This window comes from Coregonus clupeaformis, unplaced genomic scaffold (genome assembly GCF_020615455.1).
Source record: "Coregonus clupeaformis isolate EN_2021a unplaced genomic scaffold, ASM2061545v1 scaf2428, whole genome shotgun sequence".
Classification (NCBI taxonomy): domain Eukaryota; kingdom Metazoa; phylum Chordata; class Actinopteri; order Salmoniformes; family Salmonidae; genus Coregonus; species Coregonus clupeaformis.
The window spans coordinates 23,465-47,829 of record NW_025535882.1 but is presented as its reverse complement, the minus strand read 5'-3'; the positions used below and the strand labels follow the sequence as shown (position 1 = coordinate 47,829).

Here is a 24,365-nt window from a genome sequence, read left to right as displayed (position 1 = left end):
CAATAAAACGCTGGTTTGCATTATGTCTGTTGTTGAAATTAATTGCTCCATCGTTGCCTGCACCGAAAATTGACGTCCCTGCCTTTGAAGCAATGTGGAAATTAAAAGTTCTATAATTATTTTCAGAACTTCTGGCTTTGTCTCTCACCTGTGGCACTTCTGCTCGTTCTTTTCTCAGTAAGGTTGCGGAAAAGTCCCATATAAAAACAGTCTAGAATGTGTTTTTCACATGACGTTTTAGCCTAGACGGTGAACTAATTAATCTGTGCGAACCAGCCAGTGACACTGAAATGTATGTAATATTTTTCAGAGCAAGATTTTGGTTAACTAAATACAGTGACGAGCCAGCAGCCTAACATAGAAAGTTGTGTACCGTAGGCAGACGCTTTATGCATTGTGCCGCTGGCCCTGCTGGAGAATGAGTGACGCACCATATTTTAATTGTCAAATTGACAGAGCAAGCAATGCAAACTTGAAGTGTATTCAATGTTTAAAAAGGCTTCTCAAGTTTGTCATTCAAACTTGAAAAAAGCACACTTGATTTGGCCTAACTAATATTTTATCAACCCCAATCAAAAAAAGTTTGTTTGATTTATAATCTACATAATAAGTCACATTTCCAGTTGCTGAGGGATTCTTGTTCTGTGAAAGTGGCTCAAATTCAGATGTGGGATCTGAAGTTAAACAAGTACCTGCCAAATGACAAGATATGAGTTCCCATACCGGGAGATGAACCCGGGCCACCTGGGTGAAAACCAGGAATCCTAACCGCTAGACCATATGGGAAGATGCTACAGTACAATAAACTTTACAGGCACATTGATAAAGGTCAATACAAACGCTGGTTTGCATTATGTCTGTTGTTGAAATTAATTGCTCCATCGTTGCCGGCACCGAAAATTGACGTCCCTGCCTTTGAAGCAATGTGGAAATTAAAAGTTCTATAATTATTTTCAGAACTTCTGGCTTTGTCTCTCACCTGTGGCACTTCTGCTCGCTCTTTTCTCAGTAAGGTTGCGGAAAAGTCCCATATAAAAACAGTCTAGAATGTGTTTTTCACATGACGTTTTAGCCTAGACGGTGAACTAATTAATCAGTGCGAACCAGCCAGTGACACTGAAATGTATGTAATATTTTTCAGAGCAAGATTTTGGTTAACTAAATACAGTGTCAAGCCAGCAGCCTAACATAGAAACTTGTGTACCGTAGTCAGACGCTTTATGCATTGTGCCGCTGGCCCTGCTGGAGAATGAGTGACGCACCATATTTTAATTGTCAAATTGACAGAGCAAGCGATGCAAACTTGAAGTGTATTCAATGTTTAAAAGGCTTCTCAAGTTTGTCATTCAAACTTGAAAAAAGCACACTTGATTTGGCCTAACTAATATTTTATCAACCCCAATCAAAAAAAGTTTGTTTGATTTATAATCTACATAATAAGTCACATTTCCAGTTGCTGAGGGATTCTTGTTCTGTGAAAGTGGCTCAAATTCAGATGTGGGATCTGAAGTTAAACAAGTACCTGCCAAATGACAAGATATGAGTTCCCATACCGGGAGTTGAACCCGGGCCACCTGGGTGAAAACCAGGAATCCTAACCGCTAGACCATATGGGAAGATGCTACGGTACAATAAACTTTACAGGCACATTGATAAAGGTCAATAAAACGCTGGTTTGCATTATGTCTGTTGTTGAAATTAATTGCTCCATCGTTGCCTGCACCGAAAATTGACGTCCCTGCCTTTGAAGCAATGTGGAAATTAAAAGTTCTATAATTACTTTCAGAACTTCTGGCTTTGTCTCTCACCTGTGGCACTTCTGCTCGCTCTTTTCTCAGTAAGGTTGCGGAAAAGTCCCATATAAAAACAGTCTAGAATGTGTTTTTCACATGACGTTTTAGCCTAAACGGTGAACTAATTAAGCAGTGCGAACCAGCCAGTGACACTGAAATGTATATAATATTTTTCGAAGCAAGATTTTGGTTAACTAAATACAGTGTCGAGCAAGCAGTCTAACATAGAAACTTGTGTACCGTACTCAGACGCTTTATCCATCGTGCCGCTGGCCCTGCTGGAGAATGAGTGACGCACCATATTTTAATTGTCAAATTGACAGAGCAAGCAATGCAAACTTGAAGTGTATTCAATGTTTAAAAAGGCTTCTCAAGTTTGTCATTTAAACTTGAAAAAAGCACACTTGATTTGGCCTAACTACTATTTTATCAATCCCAATCAAAAAAAGTTTGTTTGATTTATAATCTACATACTAAGTCACATTTCCAGTTGGTGAGGGATTCCTGTTCTGTGAATGTGGCTCAAATTCAGATGTGGTATCTGAAGTTAAACAAGTACCTGCCAAATGACAAGATATGAGTTCCCATACCGGGAGATGAACCCGGGCCACCTGGGTGAAAACCAGGAATCCTAACCGCTAGACCATATGGGAAGATGCTACGGTACAATAAACTTTACAGGCACATTGATAAAGGTCAATAAAACGCTGGTTTGCATTATGTCTGTTGTTGAAATTAATTGCTCCATCGTTGCCGGCACCGAAAATTGACGTCCCTGCCTTTGAAGCAATGTGGAAATTAAAAGTTCTATAATTATTTTCAGAACTTCTGGCTTTGTCTCTCACCTGTGGCACCTCTGCTCGTTCTTTTCTCAGTAAGATTGCGGAAAAGTCCCATATAAAAACAGTCTAGAATGTGTTTTTCACATGACGTTTTAGCCTAAACGGTGAACTAATTAATCAGTGCGAACCAGCCAGTGACACTGAAATGTAGGTAATATTTTTTCAGAGCAAGATTTTGGTTAACTAAATAAAGTGTCGAGCCAGCAGCCTAACATAGAAACTTGTGTACCGTAGTCAGACGCTTTATCCATTGTGCCGCTGGCCCTGCTGGAGAATGAGTGACGTACCATATTTTAATTGTCAAATTGACAGAGCAAGCAATGCAAACTTGAAGTGTATTCAATGTTTAAAAGGCTTCTCAAGTTTGTCATTCAAACTTGAAAAAAGCACACTTGATTTGGCCTAACTAATATTTTATCAACCCCAATCAAAAAAAGTTTGTTTGATTTATAATCTACATAATAAGTCACATTTCCAGTTGCTGAGGGATTCTTGTTCTGTGAAAGTGGCTCAAATTCAGATGTGGGATCTGAAGTTAAACAAGTACCTGCCAAATGACAAGATATGAGTTCCCATACCGGGAGTTGAACCCGGGCCACCTGGGTGAAAACCAGGAATCCTAACCGCTAGACCATATGGGAAGATGCTACGGTACAATAAACTTTACAGGCACATTGATAAAGGTCAATACAACGCTGGTTTGCATTATGTCTGTTGTTGAAATTAATTGCTCCATCGTTGCCTGCACCGAAAATTGACGTCCCTGCCTTTGAAGCAATGTGGAAATTAAAAGTTCTATAATTATTTTCAGAACTTCTGGCTTTGTCTCTCACCTGTGGCACTTCTGCTCGTTCTTTTCTCAGTAAGGTTGCGGAAAAGTCCCATATAAAAACAGTCTAGAATGTGTTTTTCACATGACGTTTTAGCCTAGACGGTGAACTAATTAATCTGTGCGAACCAGCCAGTGACACTGAAATGTATGTAATATTTTTCAGAGCAAGATTTTGGTTAACTAAATACAGTGACGAGCCAGCAGTCTAACATAGAAACTTGGGTACCGTAGTCAGACGCTTTATGCATTGTGCCGCTGGCCCTGCTGGAGAATGAGTGACGTACCATATTTTAATTGTCAAATTGACAGAGCAAGCAATGAAAACTTGAAGTGTATTCAATGTTTAAAAAGGCTTCTCAAGTTTGTCATTTAAACTTGAAAAAAGCACACTTGATTTGGCCTAACTACTATTTTATCAATCCCAATCAAAAAAAGTTTGTTTGATTTATAATCTACATACTAAGTCACATTTCCAGTTGGTGAGGGATTCCTGTTCTGTGAATGTGGCTCAAATTCAGATGTGGTATCTGAAGTTAAACAAGTACCTGCCAAATGACAAGATATGAGTTCCCATACCGGGAGTTGAACCCGGGCCACCTGGGTGAAAACCAGGAATCCTAACCGCTAGACCATATGGGAAGATGCTACGGTACAATAAACTTTACAGGCACATTGATAAAGGTCAATAAAACGCTGGTTTGCATTATGTCTGTTGTTGAAATTAATTGCTCCATCGTTGCCTGCACCGAAAATTGACGTCCCTGCCTTTGAAGCAATGTGGAAATTAAAAGTTCTATAATTATTTTCAGAACTTCTGGCTTTGTCTCTCACCTGTGGCACTTCTGCTCGCTCTTTTCTCAGTAAGGTTGCGGAAAAGTCCCATATAAAAACAGTCTAGAATGTGTTTTTCACATGACGTTTTAGCCTAGACGGTGAACTAATTAATCAGTGCGAACCAGCCAGTGACACTGAAATGTATGTAATATTTTTCAGAGCAAGATTTTGGTTAACTAAATACAGTGTCAAGCCAGCAGCCTAACATAGAAACTTGGGTACCGTAGTCAGACGCTTTATGCATTGTGCCGCTGGCCCTGCTGGAGAATGAGTGACGTACCATATTTTAATTGTCAAATTGACAGAGCAAGCAATGCAAACTTGAAGTGTATTCAATGTTTAAAAAGGCTTCTCAAGTTTGTCATTCAAACTTGAAAAAAGCACACTTGATTTGGCCTAACTAATATTTTATCAACCCCAATCAAAAAAAGTTTGTTTGATTTATAATCTACATAATAAGTCACATTTCCAGTTGCTGAAGGATTCTTGTTCTGTGAAAGTGGCTCAAATTCAGATGTGGGATCTGTAGTTAAACAAGTACCTGCCAAATGACAAGATATGAGTTCCCATACCGGGAGTTGAACCCGGGCCACCTGGGTGAAAACCAGGAATCCTAACCGCTAGACCATATGGGAAGATGCTACGGTACAATAAACTTTACAGGCACATTGATAAAGTTCAATACAACGCTGGTTTGCATTATGTCTGTTGTTGAAATTAATTGCTCCATCGTTGCCTGCACCGAAAATTGACGTCCCTGCCTTTGAAGCAATGTGGAAATTAAAAGTTATATAATTATTTTCAGAACTTCTGGCTTTGTCTCTCACCTGTGGCACTTCTGCTCGTTCTTTTCTCAGTAAGGTTGCGGAAAAGTCCCATATAAAAACAGTCTAGAATGTGTTTTTCACATGACGTTTTAGCCTAGACGGTGAACTAACTAATCTGTGCGAACCAGCCAGTGACACTGAAATGTATGTAATATTTTTCAGAGCAAGATTTTGGTTAACTAAATACAGTGTCGAGCCAGCAGCCTAACATAGAAACTTGGGTACCGTAGTCAGACGCTTTATGCATTGTGCCGCTGGCCCTGCTGGAGAATGAGTGACGTACCATATTTTAATTGTCAAATTGACAGAGCAAGCAATGCAAACTTGAAGTGTATTCAATGTTTAAAAAGGCTTCTCAAGTTTGTCATTCAAACTTGAAAAAAGCACACTTGATTTGGCCTAACTAATATTTTATCAACCCCAATCAAAAAAAGTTTGTTTGATTTATAATCTACATAATAAGTCACATTTCCAGTTGCTGAGGGATTCTTGTTCTGTGAAAGTGGCTCAAATTCAGATGTGGGATCTGTAGTTAAACAAGTACCTGCCAAATGACAAGATATGAGTTCCCATACCGGGAGTTGAACCCGGGCCACCTGGGTGAAAACCAGGAATCCTAACCGCTAGACCATATGGGAAGATGCTACGGTACAATAAACTTTACAGGCACATTGATAAAGGTCAATACAACGCTGGTTTGCATTATGTCTGTTGTTGAAATTAATTGCTCCATCGTTGCCTGCACCGAAAATTGACGTCCCTGCCTTTGAAGCAATGTGGAAATTAAAAGTTATATAATTATTTTCAGAACTTCTGGCTTTGTCTCTCACCTGTGGCACTTCTGCTCGTTCTTTTCTCAGTAAGGTTGCGGAAAAGTCCCATATAAAAACAGTCTAGAATGTGTTTTTCACATGACGTTTTAGCCTAAACGGTGAACTAATTAATCAGTGCGAACAAGCCAGTGACACTGAAATGTATATATTTTTCGAAGCAAGATATTGGTTAACTAAATACAGTGTCGAGCCAGCAGTCTAACATAGAAACTTGTGTACCGTAGTCAGACGCTTTATTCATCGTGCCGCTTGCCCTGCTGGAGAATGAGTGACGCACCATATTCTAATTGTCAAATTGACAGAGCAAGCAATGCAAACTTGAAGTGTATTCAATGTTTAAAAAGGCTTCTCAAGTTTGTCATTTAAACTTGAAAAAAGCACAGTTGATTTGGCCTAACTACTATTTTATCAACCCCAATCAAAAAAAGTTTGTTTGATTTATAATCTACATAATAAGTCACATTTCCAGTTGCTGAGGGATTCTTGTTCTGTGAAAGTGGCTCAAATTCAGATGTGGGATCTGTAGTTAAACAAGTACCTGCCAAATGACAAGATATGAGTTCCCATACCGGGAGTTGAACCCGGGCCACCTGGGTGAAAACCAGGAATCCTAACCGCTAGACCATATGGGAAGATGCTACGGTACAATAAACTTTACAGGCACATTGATAAAGGTCAATACAACGCTGGTTTGCATTATGTCTGTTGTTGAAATTAATTGCTCCATCGTTGCCTGCACAGAAAATTGACGTCCCTGCCTTTGAAGCAATGTGGAAATTAAAAGTTCTATAATTATTTTCAGAACTTCTGGCTTTGTCTCTCACCTGTGGCACTTCTGCTCGTTCTTTTCTCAGTAAGGTTGCGGAAAAGTCCCATATAAAAACAGTCTAGAATGTGTTTTTCACATGACGTTTTAGCCTAAACGGTGAACTAATTAATCAGTGCGAACCAGCCAGTGACACTGAAATGTATGTAATATTTTTCAAGCAAGATTTTGGTTAACTAAATAAAGTGACAAGCCAGCAGCCTAACATAGAAACTTGGGTACAGTAGTCAGACGCTTTATCCATTATGCCGCTGGCCCTGCTGGAGAATGAGTGACGCACCATATTCTAATTGTCAAATTGACAGAGCAAGCAATGCAAACTTGAAGTGTATTCAATGTTTAAAAAGGCTTCTCAAGTTTGTCATTTAAACTTGAAAAAAGCACACTTGATTTGGCCTAACTACTATTTTATCAACCCCAATCAAAAAAAGTTTGTTTGATTTATAATCTACATACTAAGTCACATTTCCAGTTGGTGAGGGATTCTTGTTCTGTGAATGTGGCTCAAATTCAGATGTGGGATCTGAAGTTAAACAAGTACCTGCCAAATGACTAGATATGAGTTCCCATACCGGGAGTTGAACCCGGGCCACCTGGGTGAAAACCAGGAATCCTAACCGCTAGACCATATGGGAAGATGCTACGGTACAATAAACTTTACAGGCACATTGATAAAGGTCAATACAACGCTGGTTTGCATTATGTCTGTTGTTGAAATTAATTGCTCCATCGTTGCCTGCACAGAAAATTGACGTCCCTGCCTTTGAAGCAATGTGGAAATTAAAAGTTCTATAATTATTTTCAGAACTTCTGGCTTTGTCTCTCACCTGTGGCACTTCTGCTCGTTCTTTTCTCAGTAAGGTTGCGGAAAAGTCCCATATAAAAACAGTCTAGAATGTGTTTTTCACATGACGTTTTAGCCTAGACGGTGAACTAATTAATCTGTGCGAACCAGCCAGTGACACTGAAATGTAGGTAATATTTTTTCAGAGCAAGATTTTGGTTAACTAAATACAGTGTCGAGCCAGCAGCCTAACATAGAAACTTGTGTACCGTAGTCAGACGCTTTATGCATTGTGCCGCTGGCCCTGCTGGAGAATGAGTGACGTACCATATTTTAATTGTCAAATTGACAGAGCAAGCAATGCAAACTTGAAGTGTATTCAATGTTTAAAAGGCTTCTCAAGTTTGTCATTCAAACTTGAAAAAAGCACACTTGATTTGGCCTAACTAATATTTTATCAACCCCAATCAAAAAAAAGTTTGTTTGATTTATAATCTACATAATAAGTCACATTTCCAGTTGCTGAGGGATTCTTGTTCTGTGAAAGTGGCTCAAATTCAGATGTGGGATCTGTAGTTAAACAAGTACCTGCCAAATGACAAGATATGAGTTCCCATACCGGGAGTTGAACCCGGGCCACCTGGGTGAAAACCAGGAATCCTAACCGCTAGACCATATGGGAAGATGCTACGGTACAATAAACTTTACAGGCACATTGATAAAGGTCAATAAAACGCTGGTTTGCATTATGTCTGTTGTTGAAATTAATTGCTCCATCGTTGCCTGCACCGAAAATTGACGTCCCTGCCTTTGAAGCAATGTGGAAATTAAAAGTTCTATAATTATTTTCAGAACTTCTGGCTTTGTCTCTCACCTGTGGCACTTCTGCTCGCTCTTTTCTCAGTAAGGTTGCGGAAAAGTCCCATATAAAAACAGTCTAGAATGTGTTTTTCACATGACGTTTTAGCCTAGACGGTGAACTAATTAATCTGTGCGAACCAGCCAGTGACACTGAAATGTATGTAATATTTTTCAGAGCAAGATTTTGGTTAACTAAATACAGTGTCGAGCCAGCAGCCTAACATAGAAACTTGTGTACCGTAGTCAGACGCTTTATGCATTGTGCCGCTGGCCCTGCTGGAGAATGAGTGACGTACCATATTTTAATTGTCAAATTGACAGAGCAAGCAATGCAAACTTGAAGTGTATTCAATGTTTAAAAAGGCTTCTCAAGTTTGTCATTTAAACTTGAAAAAAGCACACTTGATTTGGCCTAACTACTATTTTATCAACCCCAATCAAAAAAAGTTTGTTTGATTTATAATCTACATAATGAGTCACATTTCCAGTTGCTGAGGGATTCTTGTTCTGTGAAAGTGGCTCAAATTCAGATGTGGGATCTGAAGTTAAACAAGTACCTGCCAAATGACAAGATATGAGTTCCCATACCGGGAGTTGAACCCGGGCCACCTGGGTGAAAACCAGGAATCCTAACCGCTAGACCATATGGGAAGATGCTACGGTACAATAAACTTTACAGGCACATTGATAAAGGTCAATAAAACGCTGGTTTGCATTATGTCTGTTGTTGAAATTAATTGCTCCATCGTTGCCTGCACCGAAAATTGACGTCCCTGCCTTTGAAGCAATGTGGAAATTAAAAGTTCTATAATTATTTTCAGAACTTCTGGCTTTGTCTCTCACCTGTGGCACCTCTGCTCGTTCTTTTCTCAGTAAGGTTGCGGAAAAGTCCCATATAAAAACAGTCTAGAATGTGTTTTTCACATGACGTAATAGCCTAAACGGTGAACGAATTATTCAGTGCGAACCAGCCAGTGACACTGAAATGTATGTAATATTTTTCAGAGCAAGATTTTGGTTAACTAAATACAGTGTCAAGCCAGCAGTCTAACATAGAAACTTGTGTACCGTAGGCAGACGCTTTATGCATTGTGCCGCTGGCCCTGCTGGAGAATGAGTGACGCACCATATTTTAATTGTCAAATTGACAGAGCAAGCGATGCAAACTTGAAGTGTATTCAATGTTTAAAAAGGCTTCTCAAGTTTGTCATTTAAACTTGAAAAAAGCACACTTGATTTGGCCTAACTAATATTTTATCAACCCCAATCAAAAAAAAGTTTGTTTGATTTATAATCTACATAATAAGTCACATTTCCAGTTGCTGAGGGATTCTTGTTCTGTGAAAGTGGCTCAAATTCAGATGTGGGATTTGAAGTTAAACAAGTACCTGCCAAATGACAAGATATGAGTTCCCATACCGGGAGTTGAACCCGGGCCACCTGGTTGAAAACCAGGAATCCTAACCGCTAGACCATATGGGAAGATGCTACGGTACAATAAACTTTACAGGCACATTGATAAAGGTCAATAAAACGCTGGTTTGCATTATGTCTGTTGTTGAAATTAATTGCTCCATCGTTGCCGGCACCGAAAATTGACGTCCCTGCCTTTGAAGCAATGTGGAAATTAAAAGTTCTATAATTATTTTCAGAACTTCTGGCTTTGTCTCTCACCTGTGGCACCTCTGCTCGTTCTTTTCTCAGTAAGGTTGCGGAAAAGTCCCATATAAAAACAGTCTAGAATGTGTTTTTCACATGACGTAATAGCCTAAACGGTGAACGAATTATTCAGTGCGAACCAGCCAGTGACACTGAAATGTATGTAATATTTTTCAGAGTAAGATTTTGGTTAACTAAATACAGTGTCAAGCCAGCAGTCTAACATAGAAACTTGTGTACCGTAGGCAGACGCTTTATGCATTGTGCCGCTGGCCCTGCTGGAGAATGAGTGACGCACCATATTTTAATTGTCAAATTGACAGAGCAAGCGATGCAAACTTGAAGTGTATTCAATGTTTAAAAAGGCTTCTCAAGTTTGTCATTCAAACTTGAAAAAAGCACACTTGATTTGGCCTAACTAATATTTTATCAACCCCAATCAAAAAAAGTTTGTTTGATTTATAATCTACATAATAAGTCACATTTCCAGTTGCTGAGGGATTCTTGTTCTGTGAAAGTGGCTCAAATTCAGATGTGGGATCTGAAGTTAAACAAGTACCTGCCAAATGACAAGATATGAGTTCCCATACCGGGAGTTGAACCCGGGCCACCTGGGTGAAAACCAGGAATCCTAACCGCTAGACCATATGGGAAGATGCTACGGTACAATAAACTTTACAGGCACATTGATAAAGGTCAATAAAACGCTGGTTTGCATTATGTCTGTTGTTGAAATTAATTGCTCCATCGTTGCCTGCACCGAAAATTGACGTCCCTGCCTTTGAAGCAATGTGGAAATTAAAAGTTCTATAATTATTTTCAGAACTTCTGGCTTTGTCTCTCACCTGTGGCACTTCTGCTCGCTCTTTTCTCAGTAAGGTTGCGGAAAAGTCCCATATAAAAACAGTCTAGAATGTGTTTTTCACATGACGTTTTAGCCTAGACGGTGAACTAATTAATCTGTGCGAACCAGCCAGTGACACTGAAATGTATGTAATATTTTTCAGAGCAAGATTTTGGTTAACTAAATACAGTGTCAAGCCAGCAGTCTAACATAGAAACTTGTGTACCGTAGGCAGACGCTTTATGCATTGTGCCGCTGGCCCTGCTGGAGAATGAGTGACGTACCATATTTTAATTGTCAAATTGACAGAGCAAGCGATGCAAACTTGAAGTGTATTCAATGTTTAAAAAGGCTTTTCAAGTTTGTCATTTAAACTTGAAAAAAGCACACTTGATTTGGCCTAACTAATATTTTATCAACCCCAATCAAAAAAAAGTTTGTTTGATTTATAATCTACATAATAAGTCACATTTCCAGTTGCTGAGGGATTCTTGTTCTGTGAAAGTGGCTCAAATTCAGATGTGGGATTTGAAGTTAAACAAGTACCTGCCAAATGACAAGATATGAGTTCCCATACCGGGAGTTGAACCCGGGCCACCTGGTTGAAAACCAGGAATCCTAACCGCTAGACCATATGGGAAGATGCTACGGTACAATAAACTTTACAGGCACATTGATAAAGGTCAATAAAACGCTGGTTTGCATTATGTCTGTTGTTGAAATTAATTGCTCCATCGTTGCCGGCACCGAAAATTGACGTCCCTGCCTTTGAAGCAATGTGGAAATTAAAAGTTCTATAATTATTTTCAGAACTTCTGGCTTTGTCTCTCACCTGTGGCACCTCTGCTCGTTCTTTTCTCAGTAAGGTTGCGGAAAAGTCCCATATAAAAACAGTCTAGAATGTGTTTTTCACATGACGTAATAGCCTAAACGGTGAACGAATTATTCAGTGCGAACCAGCCAGTGACACTGAAATGTATGTAATATTTTTCAGAGCAAGATTTTGGTTAACTAAATACAGTGTCAAGCCAGCAGTCTAACATAGAAACTTGTGTACCGTAGTCAGACGCTTTATCCATCGTGCCGCTGGCCCTGCTGGAGAATGAGTGACGCACCATATTTTAATTGTCAAATTGACAGAGCAAGCGATGCAAACTTGAAGTGTATTCAATGTTTAAAAAGGCTTCTCAAGTTTGTCATTAAACTTGAAAAAAGCACACTTGATTTGGCCTAACTACTATTTTATCAACCCCAATCAAAAAAAGTTTGTTTGATTTATAATCTACATAATAAGTCACATTTCCAGTTGCTGAGGGATTCTTGTTCTGTGAAAGTGGCTCAAATTCAGATGTGGGATCTGAAGTTAAACAAGTACCTGCCAAATGACAAGATATGAGTTCCAATACCGGGAGTTGAACCCGGGCCACCTGGGTGAAAACCAGGAATCCTAACCGCTAGACCATATGGGAAGATGCTACGGTACAATAAACTTTACAGGCACATTGATAAAGGTCAATAAAACGCTGGTTTGCATTATGTCTGTTGTTGAAATTAATTGCTCCATCGTTGCCTGCACCGAAAATTTACGTCCCTGCCTTTGAAGCAATGTGGAAATTAAAAGTTCTATAATTATTTTCAGAACTTCTGGCTTTGTCTCTCACCTGTGGCACTTCTGCTCGTTCTTTTCTCAGTAAGGTTGCGGAAAAGTCCCATATAAAAACAGTCTAGAATGTGTTTTTCACATGACGTTTTAGCCTAGACGGTGAACTAATTAATCAGTGCGAACCAGCCAGTGACACTGAAATGTATGTAATATTTTTCAGAGCAAGATTTTGGTTAACTAAATACAGTGTCAAGCCAGCAGCCTAACATAGAAACTTGTGTACCGTAGTCAGACGCTTTATGCATTGTGCCGCTGGCCCTGCTGGAGAATGAGTGACGTACCATATTTTAATTGTCAAATTGACAGAGCAAGCAATGCAAACTTGAAGTGTATTCAATGTTTAAAAAGGCTTCTCAAGTTTGTCATTCAAACTTGAAAAAAGCACACTTGATTTGGCCTAACTAATATTTTATCAACCCCAATCAAAAAAAGTTTGTTTGATTTATAATCTACATAATAAGTCACATTTCCAGTTGCTGAGGGATTCTTGTTCTGTGAAAGTGGCTCAAATTCAGATGTGGATCTGAAGTTAAACAAGTACCTGCCAAATGACAAGATATGAGTTCCCATACCGGGAGTTGAACCCGGGCCACCTGGGTGAAAACCAGGAATCCTAACCGCTAGACCATATGGGAAGATGCTACGGTACAATAAACTTTACAGGCACATTGATAAAGGTCAATAAAACGCTGGTTTGCATTATGTCTGTTGTTGAAATTAATTGCTCCATCGTTTGCCGGCACCGAAAATTGACGTCCCTGCCTTTGAAGCAATGTGGAAATTAAAAGTTCTATAATTATTTTCAGAACTTCTGGCTTTGTCTCTCACCTGTGGCACCTCTGCTCGTTCTTTTCTCAGTAAGGTTGCGGAAAAGTCCCATATAAAAACAGTCTAGAATGTGTTTTTCACATGACGTAATAGCCTAAACGGTGAACGAATTATTCAGTGCGAACCAGCCAGTGACACTGAAATGTATGTAATATTTTTTCAGAGCAAGATTTTGGTTAACTAAATACAGTGTCAAGCCAGCAGTCTAACATAGAAACTTGTGTACCGTAGTCAGACGCTTTATCCATTATGCCGCTGGCCCTGCTGGAGAATGAGTGACGCACCATATTCTAATTGTCAAATTGACAGAGCAAGCGATGCAAACTTGAAGTGTATTCAATGTTTAAAAGGCTTCTCAAGTTTGTCATTTAAACTTGAAAAAAGCACACTTGATTTGGCCTAACTACTATTTTATCAACCCCAATCAAAAAAAGTTTGTTTGATTTATAATCTACATACTAAGTCACATTTCCAGTTGCTGAGGGATTCTTGTTCTGTGAATGTGGCTCAAATTCAGATGTGGGATCTGAAGTTAAACAAGTACCTGCCAAATGACTAGATATGAGTTCCCATACCGGGAGTTGAACCCGGGCCACCTGGGTGAAAACCAGGAATCCTAACCGCTAGACCATATGGGAAGATGCTACGGTACAATAAACTTTACAGGCACATTGATAAAGTTCAATACAACGCTGGTTTGCATTATGTCTGTTGTTGAAATTAATTGCTCCATCGTTGCCTGCACCGAAAATTGACGTCCCTGCCTTTGAAGCAATGTGGAAATTAAAAGTTCTATAATTATTTTCAGAACTTCTGGCTTTGTCTCTCACCTGTGGCACTTCTGCTCGTTCTTTTCTCAGTAAGGTTGCGGAAAAGTCCCATATAAAAACAGTCTAGAATGTGTTTTTCACATGACGTTTTAGCCTAGACGGTGAACTAATTAATCTGTGCGAACCAGCCAGTGACACTGAAATGTATGTAATATTTTTCAGAGCAAGATTTTGGTTAACTAAATACAGTGTTGTGCCAGCAGTCTAACATAGAAACTTGGGTACAGTAGTCAGACGCTTTATCCATTATGCCGCTGGCCCTGCTGGAGAATGAGTGACGCAACATATTCTAATTGTCAAATTGACAGAGCAAGCAATGCAAACTTGAAGTGTATTCAATGTTTAAAAAGGCTTCTCAAGTTTGTCATTTAAACTTGAAAAAAGCACACTTGATTTGGCCTAACTAATATTTTATCAACCCCAATCAAAAAAAGTTTGTTTGATTTATAATCTACATAATAAGTCACATTTCCAGTTGCTGAGGGATTCTTGTTCTGTGAAAGTGGCTCAAATTCAGATGTGGTATCTGAAGTTAAACAAGTACCTGCCAAATGACAAGATATGAGTTCCCATACCGGGAGTTGAACCCGGGCCAGCTGTGTGAAAACCAGGAATCCTAACCGCTAGACCATATGGGAAGATGCTACGGTACAATAAACTTTACAGGCACATTGATAAAGGTCAATACAACGCTGGTTTGCATTATGTCTGTTGTTGAAATTAATTGCTCCATCGTTGCCTGCACCGAAAATTGACGTCCCTGCCTTTGAAGCAATGTGGAAATTAAAAGTTCTATAATTATTTTCAGAACTTCTGGCTTTGTCTCTCACCTGTGGCACTTCTGCTCGTTCTTTTCTCAGTAAGGTTGCGGAAAAGTCCCATATAAAAACAGTCTAGAATGTGTTTTTCACATGACGTTTTAGCCTAGACGGTGAACTAATTAATCTGTGCGAACCAGCCAGTGACACTGAAATGTATGTAATATTTTTCAGAGCAAGATTTTGGTTAACTAAATACAGTGTCAAGCCAGCAGTCTAACATAGAAACTTGGGTACCGTAGTCAGACGCTTTATGCATTGTGCCGCTGGCCCTGCTGGAGAATGAGTGACGTACCATATTTTAATTGTCAAATTGACAGAGCAAGCGATGCAAACTTGAAGTGTATTCAATGTTTAAAAGGCTTCTCAAGTTTGTCATTCAAACTTGAAAAAAGCACACTTGATTTGGCCTAACTAATATTTTATCAACCCCAATCAAAAAAAGTTTGTTTGATTTATAATCTACATAATAAGTCACATTTCCAGTTGCTGAGGGATTCTTGTTCTGTGAAAGTGGCTCAAATTCAGATGTGGGATCTGAAGTTAAACAAGTACCTGCCAAATGACAAGATATGAGTTCCCATACCGGGAGTTGAACCCGGGCCACCTGGGTGAAAACCAGGAATCCTAACCGCTAGACCATATGGGAAGATGCTACGGTACAATAAACTTTACAGGCACATTGATAAAGGTCAATAAAACGCTGGTTTGCATTATGTCTGTTGTTGAAATTAATTGCTCCATCGTTGCCTGCACCGAAAATTGACGTCCCTGCCTTTGAAGCAATGTGGAAATTAAAAGTTCTATAATTATTTTCAGAACTTCTGGCTTTGTCTCTCACCTGTGGCACTTCTGCTCGTTCTTTTCTCAGTAAGGTTGCGGAAAAGTCCCATATAAAAACAGTCTAGAATGTGTTTTTCACATGACGTTTTAGCCTAGACGGTGAACTAATTAATCTGTGCGAACCAGCCAGTGACACTGAAATGTATGTAATATTTTTCAGAGCAAGATTTTGGTTAACTAAATACAGTGACGAGCCAGCAGCCTAACATAGAAACTTGGGTACCGTAGTCAGACGCTTTATGCATTGTGCCGCTGGCCCTGCTGGAGAATGAGTGACGTACCATATTTTAATTGTCAAATTGACAGAGCAAGCAATGCAAACTTGAAGTGTATTCAATGTTTAAAAAGGCTTCTCAAGTTTGTCATTCAAACTTGAAAAAAGCACACTTGATTTGGCCTAACTAATATTTTATCAACAACAATCAAAAAAAGTTTGTTTGATTTATAATCTACATAATAAGTCACATTTCCAGTTGCTGAGGGATTCTTGTTCTGTGAAAGTGGCTCAAATTCAGATGTGGTATCTGAAGTTAAACAAGTACCTGCCAAATGACAAGATATGAGTTCCCATACCGGGAGTTGAACCCGGGCCAGCTGTGTGAAAACCAGGAATCCTAACCGCTAGACCATATGGGAAGATGCTACGGTACAATAAACTTTACAGGCACATTGATAAAGGTCATTAAAACGCTGGTTTGCATTATGTCTGTTGTTGAAATTAATTGCTCCATCGTTTGCCGGCACCGAAAATTGACGTCCCTGCCTTTGAAGCAATGTGGAAATTAAAAGTTCTATAATTATTTTCAGAACTTCTGGCTTTGTCTCTCACCTGTGGCACCTCTGCTCGTTCTTTTCTCAGTAAGGTTGCGGAAAAGTCCCATATAAAAACAGTCTAGAATGTGTTTTTCACATGACGTTTTAGCCTAAACGGTGAACTAATTAATCAGTGCGAACCAGCCAGTGACACTGAAATGTATGTAATATTTTTCGAAGCAAGATTTTGGTTAACTAAATAAAGTGTCAAGCCAGCAGTCTAACATAGAAACTTGGGTACCGTAGTCAGACGCTTTATCCATTATGCCGCTGGCCCTGCTGGAGAATGAGTGACGCACCATATTCTAATTGTCAAATTGACAGAGCAAGCAATGCAAACTTGAAGTGTATTCAATGTTTAAAAAGGCTTCTCAAGTTTGTCATTTAAACTTGAAAAAAGCACACTTGATTTGGCCTAACTAATATTTTATCAACCCCAATCAAAAAAAGTTCGTTTGATTTATAATCTACATAATAAGTCACATTTCCAGTTGCTGAGGGATTCTTGTTCTGTGAATGTGGCTCAAATTCAGATGTGGGATCTGAAGTTAAACAAGTACCTGCCAAATGACAAGATATGAGTTCCCATACCGGGAGTTGAACCCGGGCCACCTGGGTGAAAACCAGGAATCCTAACCGCTAGACCATATGGGAAGATGCTACGGTACAATAAACTTTACAGGCACATTGATAAAGGTCAATACAACGCTGGTTTGCATTATGTCTGTTGTTGAAATTAATTGCTCCATCGTTGCCTGCACCGAAAATTGACGTCCCTGCCTTTGAAGCAATGTGGAAATTAAAAGTTCTATAATTATTTTCAGAACTTCTGGCTTTGTCTCTCACCTGTGGCACTTCTGCTCGCTCTTTTCTCAGTAAGGTTGCGGAAAAGTCCCATATAAAAACAGTCTAGAATGTGTTTTTCACATGATGTTTTAGCCTAGACGGTGAACTAATTAATCTGTGCGAACCAGCCAGTGACACTGAAATGTATGCAATATTTTTCAGAGCAAGATTTTGGTTAACTAAATACAGTGTCAAGCCAGCAGTCTAACATAGAAACTTGGGTACCGTAGTCAGACGCTTTATGCATTGTGCCGCTGGCCCTGCTGGAGAATGAGTGACGTACCATATTTTAATTGTCAAATTGACAGAGCAAGCGATGCAAACTTGAAGTGTATTCAATGTTTAAAAAGGCTTCTCAAGTTTGTCATTCAAACTTGAAAAAAGCACACTTGATTTGGCCTAACTAATATTTTATCAACCCCAATCAAAAAAAGTTTGTTTGATTTATAATCTACATACTAAGTCACATTTCCAGTTGGTGAGGGATTCCTGTTCTGTGAATGTGGCTCAAATTCAGATGTGGGATCTGAAGTTAAACAAGTACCTGCCAAATGACTAGATATGAGTTCCCATACCGGGAGTTGAACCCGGGCCACCTGGGTGAAAACCAGGAATCCTAACCGCTAGACCATATGGGAAGATGCTACGGTACAATAAACTTTACAGGCACATTGATAAAGGTCAATACAACGCTGGTTTGCATTATGTCTGTTGTTGAAATTAATTGCTCCATCGTTGCCTGCACCGAAAATTGACGTCCCTGCCTTTGAAGCAATGTGGAAATTAAAAGTTCTATAATTATTTTCAGAACTTCTGGCTTTGTCTCTCACCTGTGGCACTTCTGCTCGTTCTTTTCTCAGTAAGGTTGCGGAAAAGTCCCATATAAAAACAGTCTAGAATGTGTTTTTCACATGATGTTTTAGCCTAGACGGTAAACTAATTAATCTGTGCGAACCAGCCAGTGACACTGAAATGTATGTAATATTTTTCAGAGCAAGATTTTGGTTAACTAAATACAGTGTCAAGCCAGCAGTCTAACATAGAAACTTGGGTACCGTAGTCAGACGCTTTATCCATTGTGCCGCTGGCCCTGCTGGAGAGTGAGTGACGCACCATATTTTAATTGTCAAATTGACAGAGCAAGCAATGCAAACTTGAAGTGTATTCAATGTTTAAAAGGCTTCTCAAGTTTGTCATTCAAACTTGAAAAAAGCACACTTGATTTGGCCTAACTAATATTTTATCAACCCCAATCAAAAAAAGTTTGTTTGATTTATAATCTACATAATAAGTCACATTTCCAGTTGCTGAGGGATTCTTGTTCTGTGAAAGTGGCTCAAATTCAGATGTGGTATCTGAAGTTAAACAAGTACCTGCCAAATGACAAGATATGAGTTCCCATACCGGGAGTTGAACCCGGGTCACCTGTGTGATAAACCAGGAATCCTAACCGCTAGACCATATGGGAAGATGCTACGGTACAATAAACTTTACAGGCACATTGATAAAGGTCAATAAAACGCTGGTTTGCATTATGTCTGTTGTTGAAATTAATTGCTCCATCTTTGCCGGCACCGAAAATTGACGTCCCTGCCTTTGAAGCAATGTGGAAATTAAAAGTTCTATAATTATTTTCAGAACTTCTGGCTTTGTCTCTCACCTGTGGCACCTCTGCTCGTTCTTTTCTCAGCAAGATTGCGGAAAAGTCCCATATAAAAACAGTCTAGAATGTGTTTTTCACATGACGTTTTAGCCTAAACGTGAACTAATTAATCAGTGCGAACCAGCCAGTGACACTGAAATGTATGTAATATTTTTCGAAGCAAGATTTTGGTTAACTAAATAAAGTGTCAAGCCAGCAGTCTAACATAGAAACTTGGGTACAGTAGTCAGACGCTTTATCCATTATGCCGCTGGCCCTGCTGGAGAATGAGTGACGCACCATATTCTAATTGTCAAATTGACAGAGCAAGCAATGCAAACTTGAAGTGTATTCAATGTTTAAAAAGGCTTCTCAAGTTTGTCATTTAAACTTGAAAAAAGCACACTTGATTTGGCCTAACTACTATTTTATCAACCCCAATCAAAAAAAAATTTGTTTGATTTATAATCTACATACTAAGTCACATTTCCAGTTGGTGAGGGATTCTTGTTCTGTGAATGTGGCTCAAATTCAGATGTGGGATCTGAAGTTAAACAAGTACCTGCCAAATGACAAGATATGAGTTCCCATACCGGGAGTTGAACCCGGGCCACCTGGGTGAAAACCAGGAATCCTAACCGCTAGACCATATGGGAAGATGCTACGGTACAATAAACTTTACAGGCACATTGATAAAGGTCAATACAACGCTGGTTTGCATTATGTCTGTTGTTGAAATTAATTGCTCCATCGTTGCCTGCACCGAAAATTGACGTCCCTGCCTTTGAAGCAATGTGGAAATTAAAAGTTCTATAATTATTTTCAGAACTTCTGGCTTTGTCTCTCACCTGTGGCACTTCTGCTCGTTCTTTTCTCAGTAAGGTTGCGGAAAAGTCCCATATAAAAACAGTCTAGAATGTGTTTTTCACATGACGTTTTAGCCTAGACGGTGAACTAATTAATCTGTGCGAACCAGCCAGTGACACTGAAATGTATGTAATATTTTTCAGAGCAAGATTTTGGTTAACTAAATACAGTGTCAAGCCAGCAGTCTAACATAGAAACTTGGGTACCGTAGTCAGACGCTTTATGCATTGTGCCGCTGGCCCTGCTGGAGAATGAGTGACGCACCATATTTTAATTGTCAAATTGACAGAGCAAGCAATGCAAACTTGAAGTGTATTCAATGTTTAAAAGGCTTCTCAAGTTTGTCATTCAAACTTGAAAAAAGCACACTTGATTTGGCCTAACTAATATTTTATCAACCCCAATCAAAAAAAGTTTGTTTGATTTATAATCTACATAATAAGTCACATTTCCAGTTGCTGAGGGATTCTTGTTCTGTGAAAGTGGCTCAAATTCAGATGTGGGATCTGTAGTTAAACAAGTACCTGCCAAATGACAAGATATGAGTTCCCATACCGGGAGTTGAACCCGGGCCACCTGGGTGAAAACCAGGAATCCTAACCACTAGACCATATGGGAAGATGCTACGGTACAATAAACTTTACAGGCACATTGATAAAGGTCAATAAAACGCTGGTTTGCATTATGTCTGTTGTTGAAATTAATTGCTCCATCGTTGCCTGCACCGAAAATTGACGTCCCTGCCTTTGAAGCAATGTGGAAATTAAAAGTTCTATAATTATTTTCAGAACTTCTGGCTTTGTCTCTCACCTGTGGCACTTCTGCTCGTTCTTTTCTCAGTAGGTTGCGGAAAAGTCCCATATAAAAACAGTCTAGAATGTGTTTTTCACATGATGTTTTAGCCTAGACGGTAAACTAATTAATCTGTGCGAACCAGCCAGTGACACTGAAATGTATGTAATATTTTTCAGAGCAAGATTTTGGTTAACTAAATACAGTGTCAAGCCAGCAGTCTAACATAGAAACTTGGGTACCGTAGTCAGACGCTTTATGCATTGTGCCGCTGGCCCTGCTGGAGAATGAGTGACGTACCATATTTTAATTGTCAAATTGACAGAGCAAGCAATGCAAACTTGAAGTGTATTCAATGTTTAAAAGGCTTCTCAAGTTTGTCATTCAAACTTGAAAAAAGCACACTTGATTTGGCCTAACTAATATTTTATCAACCCCAATCAAAAAAAGTTTGTTTGATTTATAATCTACATAATAAGTCACATTTCCAGTTGCTGAGGGATTCTTGTTCTGTGAAAGTGGCTCAAATTCAGATGTGGGATCTGAAGTTAAACAAGTACCTGCCAAATGACAAGATATGAGTTCCCATACCGGGAGTTGAACCCGGGCCACCTGTATGAAAAACCAGGAATCCTAACCGCTAGACCATATGGGAAGATGCTACGGTACAATAAACTTTACAGGCACATTGATAAAGGTCATTAAAACGCTGGTTTGCATTATGTCTGTTGTTGAAATTAATTGCTCCATCGTTTGCCGGCACCGAAAATTGACGTCCCTGCCTTTGAAGCAATGTGGAAATTAAAAGTTCTATAATTATTTTCAGAACTTCTGGCTTTGTCTCTCACCTGTGGCACCTCTGCTCGTTCTTTTCTCAGTAAGGTTGCGGAAAAGTCCCATATAAAAACAGTCTAGAATGTGTTTTTCACATGACGTTTTAGCCTAAACGGTGAACTAATTAATCAGTGCGAACCAGCCAGTGACACTGAAATGTATGTAATATTTTTCGAAGCAAGATTTTGGTTAACTAAATAAAGTGTCAAGCCAGCAGTCTAACATAGAAACTTGGGTACCGTAGTCAGACGCTTTATCCATTATGCCGCTGGCCCTGCTGGAGAATGAGTGACGCACCATATTCTAATTGTCAAATTGACAGAGCAAGCAATGCAAACTTGAAGTGTATTCAATGTTTAAAAAGGCTTCTCAAGTTTGTCATTCAAACTTGAAAAAAGCACACTTGATTTGGCCTAACTAATATTTTATCAACCCCAATCAAAAAAAGTTTGTTTGATTTATAATCTACATAATAAGTCACATTTCCAGTTGCTGAGGGATTCTTGTTCTGTGAAAGTGGCTCAAATTCAGATGTGGGATCTGAAGTTAAACAAGTACCTGCCAAATGACTAGATATGAGTTCCCATACCGGAGTTGAACCCGGGCCACCTGGGTGAAAACCAGGAATCCTAACCGCTAGACCATATGGGAAGATGCTACGGTACAATAAACTTTACAGGCACATTGATAAAGGTCAATACAACGCTGGTTTGCATTATGTCTGTTGTTGAAATTAATTGCTCCATCGTTGCCTGCACCGAAAATTGACGTCCCTGCCTTTGAAGCAATGTGGAAATTAAAAGTTCTATAATTATTTTCAGAACTTCTGGCTTTGTCTCTCACCTGTGGCACTTCTGCTCGCTCTTTTCTCAGTAAGGTTGCGGAAAAGTCCCATATAAAAACAGTCTAGAATGTGTTTTTCACATGATGTTTTAGCCTAGACGGTGAACTAATTAATCTGTGCGAACCAGCCAGTGACACTGAAATGTATGCAATATTTTTCAGAGCAAGATTTTGGTTAACTAAATACAGTGTCAAGCCAGCAGTCTAACATAGAAACTTGGGTACCGTAGTCAGACGCTTTATGCATTGTGCCGCTGGCCCTGCTGGAGAATGAGTGACGTACCATATTTTAATTGTCAAATTGACAGAGCAAGCAATGCAAACATGAAGTGTATTCAATGTTTAAAAAGGCTTCTCAAGTTTGTCATTCAAACTTGAAAAAAGCACACTTGATTTGGCCTAACTAATATTTTATCAACCCCAATCAAAAAAAAATTGTTTGATTTATAATCTACATACTAAGTCACATTTCCAGTTGGTGAGGGATTCTTGTTCTGTGAATGTGGCTCAAATTCAGATGTGGGATCTGAAGTTAAACAAGTACCTGCCAAATGACTAGATATGAGTTCCCATACCGGGAGTTGAACCCGGGCCACCTGGGTGAAAACCAGGAATCCTAACCGCTAGACCATATGGGAAGATGCTACGGTACAATAAACTTTACAGGCACATTGATAAAGGTCAATAAAACGCTGGTTTGCATTATGTCTGTTGTTGAAATTAATTGCTCCATCTTTGCCGGCACCGAAAATTGACGTCCCTGCCTTTGAAGCAATGTGGAAATTAAAAGTTATATAATTATTTTCAGAACTTCTGGCTTTGTCTCTCACCTGTGGCACTTCTGCTCGTTCTTTTCTCAGTAAGGTTGCGGAAAAGTCCCATATAAAAACAGTCTAGAATGTGTTTTTCACATGACGTTTTAGCCTAAACGTGAACTAATTAATCAGTGCGAACCAGCCAGTGACACTGAAATGTATGTAATATTTTTCGAAGCAAGATTTTGGTTAACTAAATAAAGTGTCAAGCCAGCAGTCTAACATAGAAACTTGGGTACAGTAGTCAGATGCTTTATCCATTATGCCGCTGGCCCTGCTGGAGAATGAGTGACGCAACATATTCTAATTGTCAAATTGACAGAGCAAGCAATGCAAACTTGAAGTGTATTCAATGTTTAAAAAGGCTTCTCAAGTTTGTCATTTAAACTTGAAAAAAGCACACTTGATTTGGCCTAACTAATATTTTATCAACCCCAATCAAAAAAAGTTTGTTTGATTTATAATCTACATAATAAGTCACATTTCCAGTTGCTGAGGGATTCTTGTTCTGTGAAAGTGGCTCAAATTCAGATGTGGTATCTGAAGTTAAACAAGTACCTGCCAAATGACAAGATATGAGTTCCCATACCGGGAGTTGAACCCGGGTCAGCTGTGTGAAAACCAGGAATCCTAACCGCTAGACCATATGGGAAGATGCTACGGTACAATAAACTTTACAGGCACATTGATAAAGGTCATTAAAACGCTGGTTTGCATTATGTCTGTTGTTGAAATTAATTGCTCCATCTTTGCCGGCACCGAAAATTGACGTCCCTGCCTTTGAAGCAATGTGGAAATTAAAAGTTCTATAATTATTTTCAGAACTTCTGGCTTTGTCTCTCACCTGTGGCACCTCTGCTCGTTCTTTTCTCAGTAAGATTGCGGAAAAGTCCCATATAAAAACAGTCTAGAATGTGTTTTTAACATGACGTTTTAGCCTAAACGTGAACTAATTAATCAGTGCGAACCAGCCAGTGACACTGAAATGTATGTAAT

General features: G+C 39.2%; 25 non-coding genes across 25 annotated transcripts; all 25 read right to left on the bottom strand.

Moving 5' to 3' along the window:
- Positions 1-714: 714 nt before the first annotated feature.
- Positions 715-786, bottom strand: trnae-uuc. The gene has a single exon. It is a non-coding gene; the product is annotated as a tRNA-Glu (tRNA).
- Positions 787-1,544: 758 nt separating this feature from the next.
- Positions 1,545-1,616, bottom strand: trnae-uuc. The gene has a single exon. It is a non-coding gene; the product is annotated as a tRNA-Glu (tRNA).
- A 758-nt stretch (positions 1,617-2,374) lies between these two features.
- trnae-uuc lies at positions 2,375-2,446 on the bottom strand. The gene has a single exon. It is a non-coding gene; the product is annotated as a tRNA-Glu (tRNA).
- Positions 2,447-3,204: 758 nt separating this feature from the next.
- trnae-uuc lies at positions 3,205-3,276 on the bottom strand. Its single transcript has one exon. It is a non-coding gene; the product is annotated as a tRNA-Glu (tRNA).
- A 758-nt stretch (positions 3,277-4,034) lies between these two features.
- Positions 4,035-4,106, bottom strand: trnae-uuc. Its single transcript has one exon. It is a non-coding gene; the product is annotated as a tRNA-Glu (tRNA).
- A 758-nt stretch (positions 4,107-4,864) lies between these two features.
- trnae-uuc lies at positions 4,865-4,936 on the bottom strand. Its single transcript has one exon. It is a non-coding gene; the product is annotated as a tRNA-Glu (tRNA).
- Positions 4,937-5,694: 758 nt separating this feature from the next.
- Positions 5,695-5,766, bottom strand: trnae-uuc. The gene has a single exon. It is a non-coding gene; the product is annotated as a tRNA-Glu (tRNA).
- A 755-nt stretch (positions 5,767-6,521) lies between these two features.
- Positions 6,522-6,593, bottom strand: trnae-uuc. The gene has a single exon. It is a non-coding gene; the product is annotated as a tRNA-Glu (tRNA).
- Positions 6,594-7,350: 757 nt separating this feature from the next.
- Positions 7,351-7,422, bottom strand: trnae-uuc. The gene has a single exon. It is a non-coding gene; the product is annotated as a tRNA-Glu (tRNA).
- Positions 7,423-8,181: 759 nt separating this feature from the next.
- On the bottom strand, positions 8,182-8,253 carry trnae-uuc. The gene has a single exon. It is a non-coding gene; the product is annotated as a tRNA-Glu (tRNA).
- A 758-nt stretch (positions 8,254-9,011) lies between these two features.
- trnae-uuc lies at positions 9,012-9,083 on the bottom strand. Its single transcript has one exon. It is a non-coding gene; the product is annotated as a tRNA-Glu (tRNA).
- Positions 9,084-9,842: 759 nt separating this feature from the next.
- trnae-uuc lies at positions 9,843-9,914 on the bottom strand. The gene has a single exon. It is a non-coding gene; the product is annotated as a tRNA-Glu (tRNA).
- A 758-nt stretch (positions 9,915-10,672) lies between these two features.
- Positions 10,673-10,744, bottom strand: trnae-uuc. Its single transcript has one exon. It is a non-coding gene; the product is annotated as a tRNA-Glu (tRNA).
- A 759-nt stretch (positions 10,745-11,503) lies between these two features.
- trnae-uuc lies at positions 11,504-11,575 on the bottom strand. The gene has a single exon. It is a non-coding gene; the product is annotated as a tRNA-Glu (tRNA).
- Positions 11,576-12,332: 757 nt separating this feature from the next.
- trnae-uuc lies at positions 12,333-12,404 on the bottom strand. Its single transcript has one exon. It is a non-coding gene; the product is annotated as a tRNA-Glu (tRNA).
- Positions 12,405-13,161: 757 nt separating this feature from the next.
- On the bottom strand, positions 13,162-13,233 carry trnae-uuc. The gene has a single exon. It is a non-coding gene; the product is annotated as a tRNA-Glu (tRNA).
- Positions 13,234-13,992: 759 nt separating this feature from the next.
- Positions 13,993-14,064, bottom strand: trnae-uuc. The gene has a single exon. It is a non-coding gene; the product is annotated as a tRNA-Glu (tRNA).
- A 1,587-nt stretch (positions 14,065-15,651) lies between these two features.
- On the bottom strand, positions 15,652-15,723 carry trnae-uuc. Its single transcript has one exon. It is a non-coding gene; the product is annotated as a tRNA-Glu (tRNA).
- Positions 15,724-17,312: 1,589 nt separating this feature from the next.
- Positions 17,313-17,384, bottom strand: trnae-uuc. The gene has a single exon. It is a non-coding gene; the product is annotated as a tRNA-Glu (tRNA).
- A 758-nt stretch (positions 17,385-18,142) lies between these two features.
- Positions 18,143-18,214, bottom strand: trnae-uuc. The gene has a single exon. It is a non-coding gene; the product is annotated as a tRNA-Glu (tRNA).
- Positions 18,215-18,971: 757 nt separating this feature from the next.
- trnad-auc lies at positions 18,972-19,044 on the bottom strand. Its single transcript has one exon. It is a non-coding gene; the product is annotated as a tRNA-Asp (tRNA).
- Positions 19,045-19,802: 758 nt separating this feature from the next.
- Positions 19,803-19,874, bottom strand: trnae-uuc. The gene has a single exon. It is a non-coding gene; the product is annotated as a tRNA-Glu (tRNA).
- A 757-nt stretch (positions 19,875-20,631) lies between these two features.
- Positions 20,632-20,703, bottom strand: trnae-uuc. Its single transcript has one exon. It is a non-coding gene; the product is annotated as a tRNA-Glu (tRNA).
- A 756-nt stretch (positions 20,704-21,459) lies between these two features.
- Positions 21,460-21,532, bottom strand: trnae-uuc. Its single transcript has one exon. It is a non-coding gene; the product is annotated as a tRNA-Glu (tRNA).
- Positions 21,533-23,120: 1,588 nt separating this feature from the next.
- On the bottom strand, positions 23,121-23,192 carry trnae-uuc. The gene has a single exon. It is a non-coding gene; the product is annotated as a tRNA-Glu (tRNA).
- Positions 23,193-24,365: the final 1,173 nt, after the last annotated feature.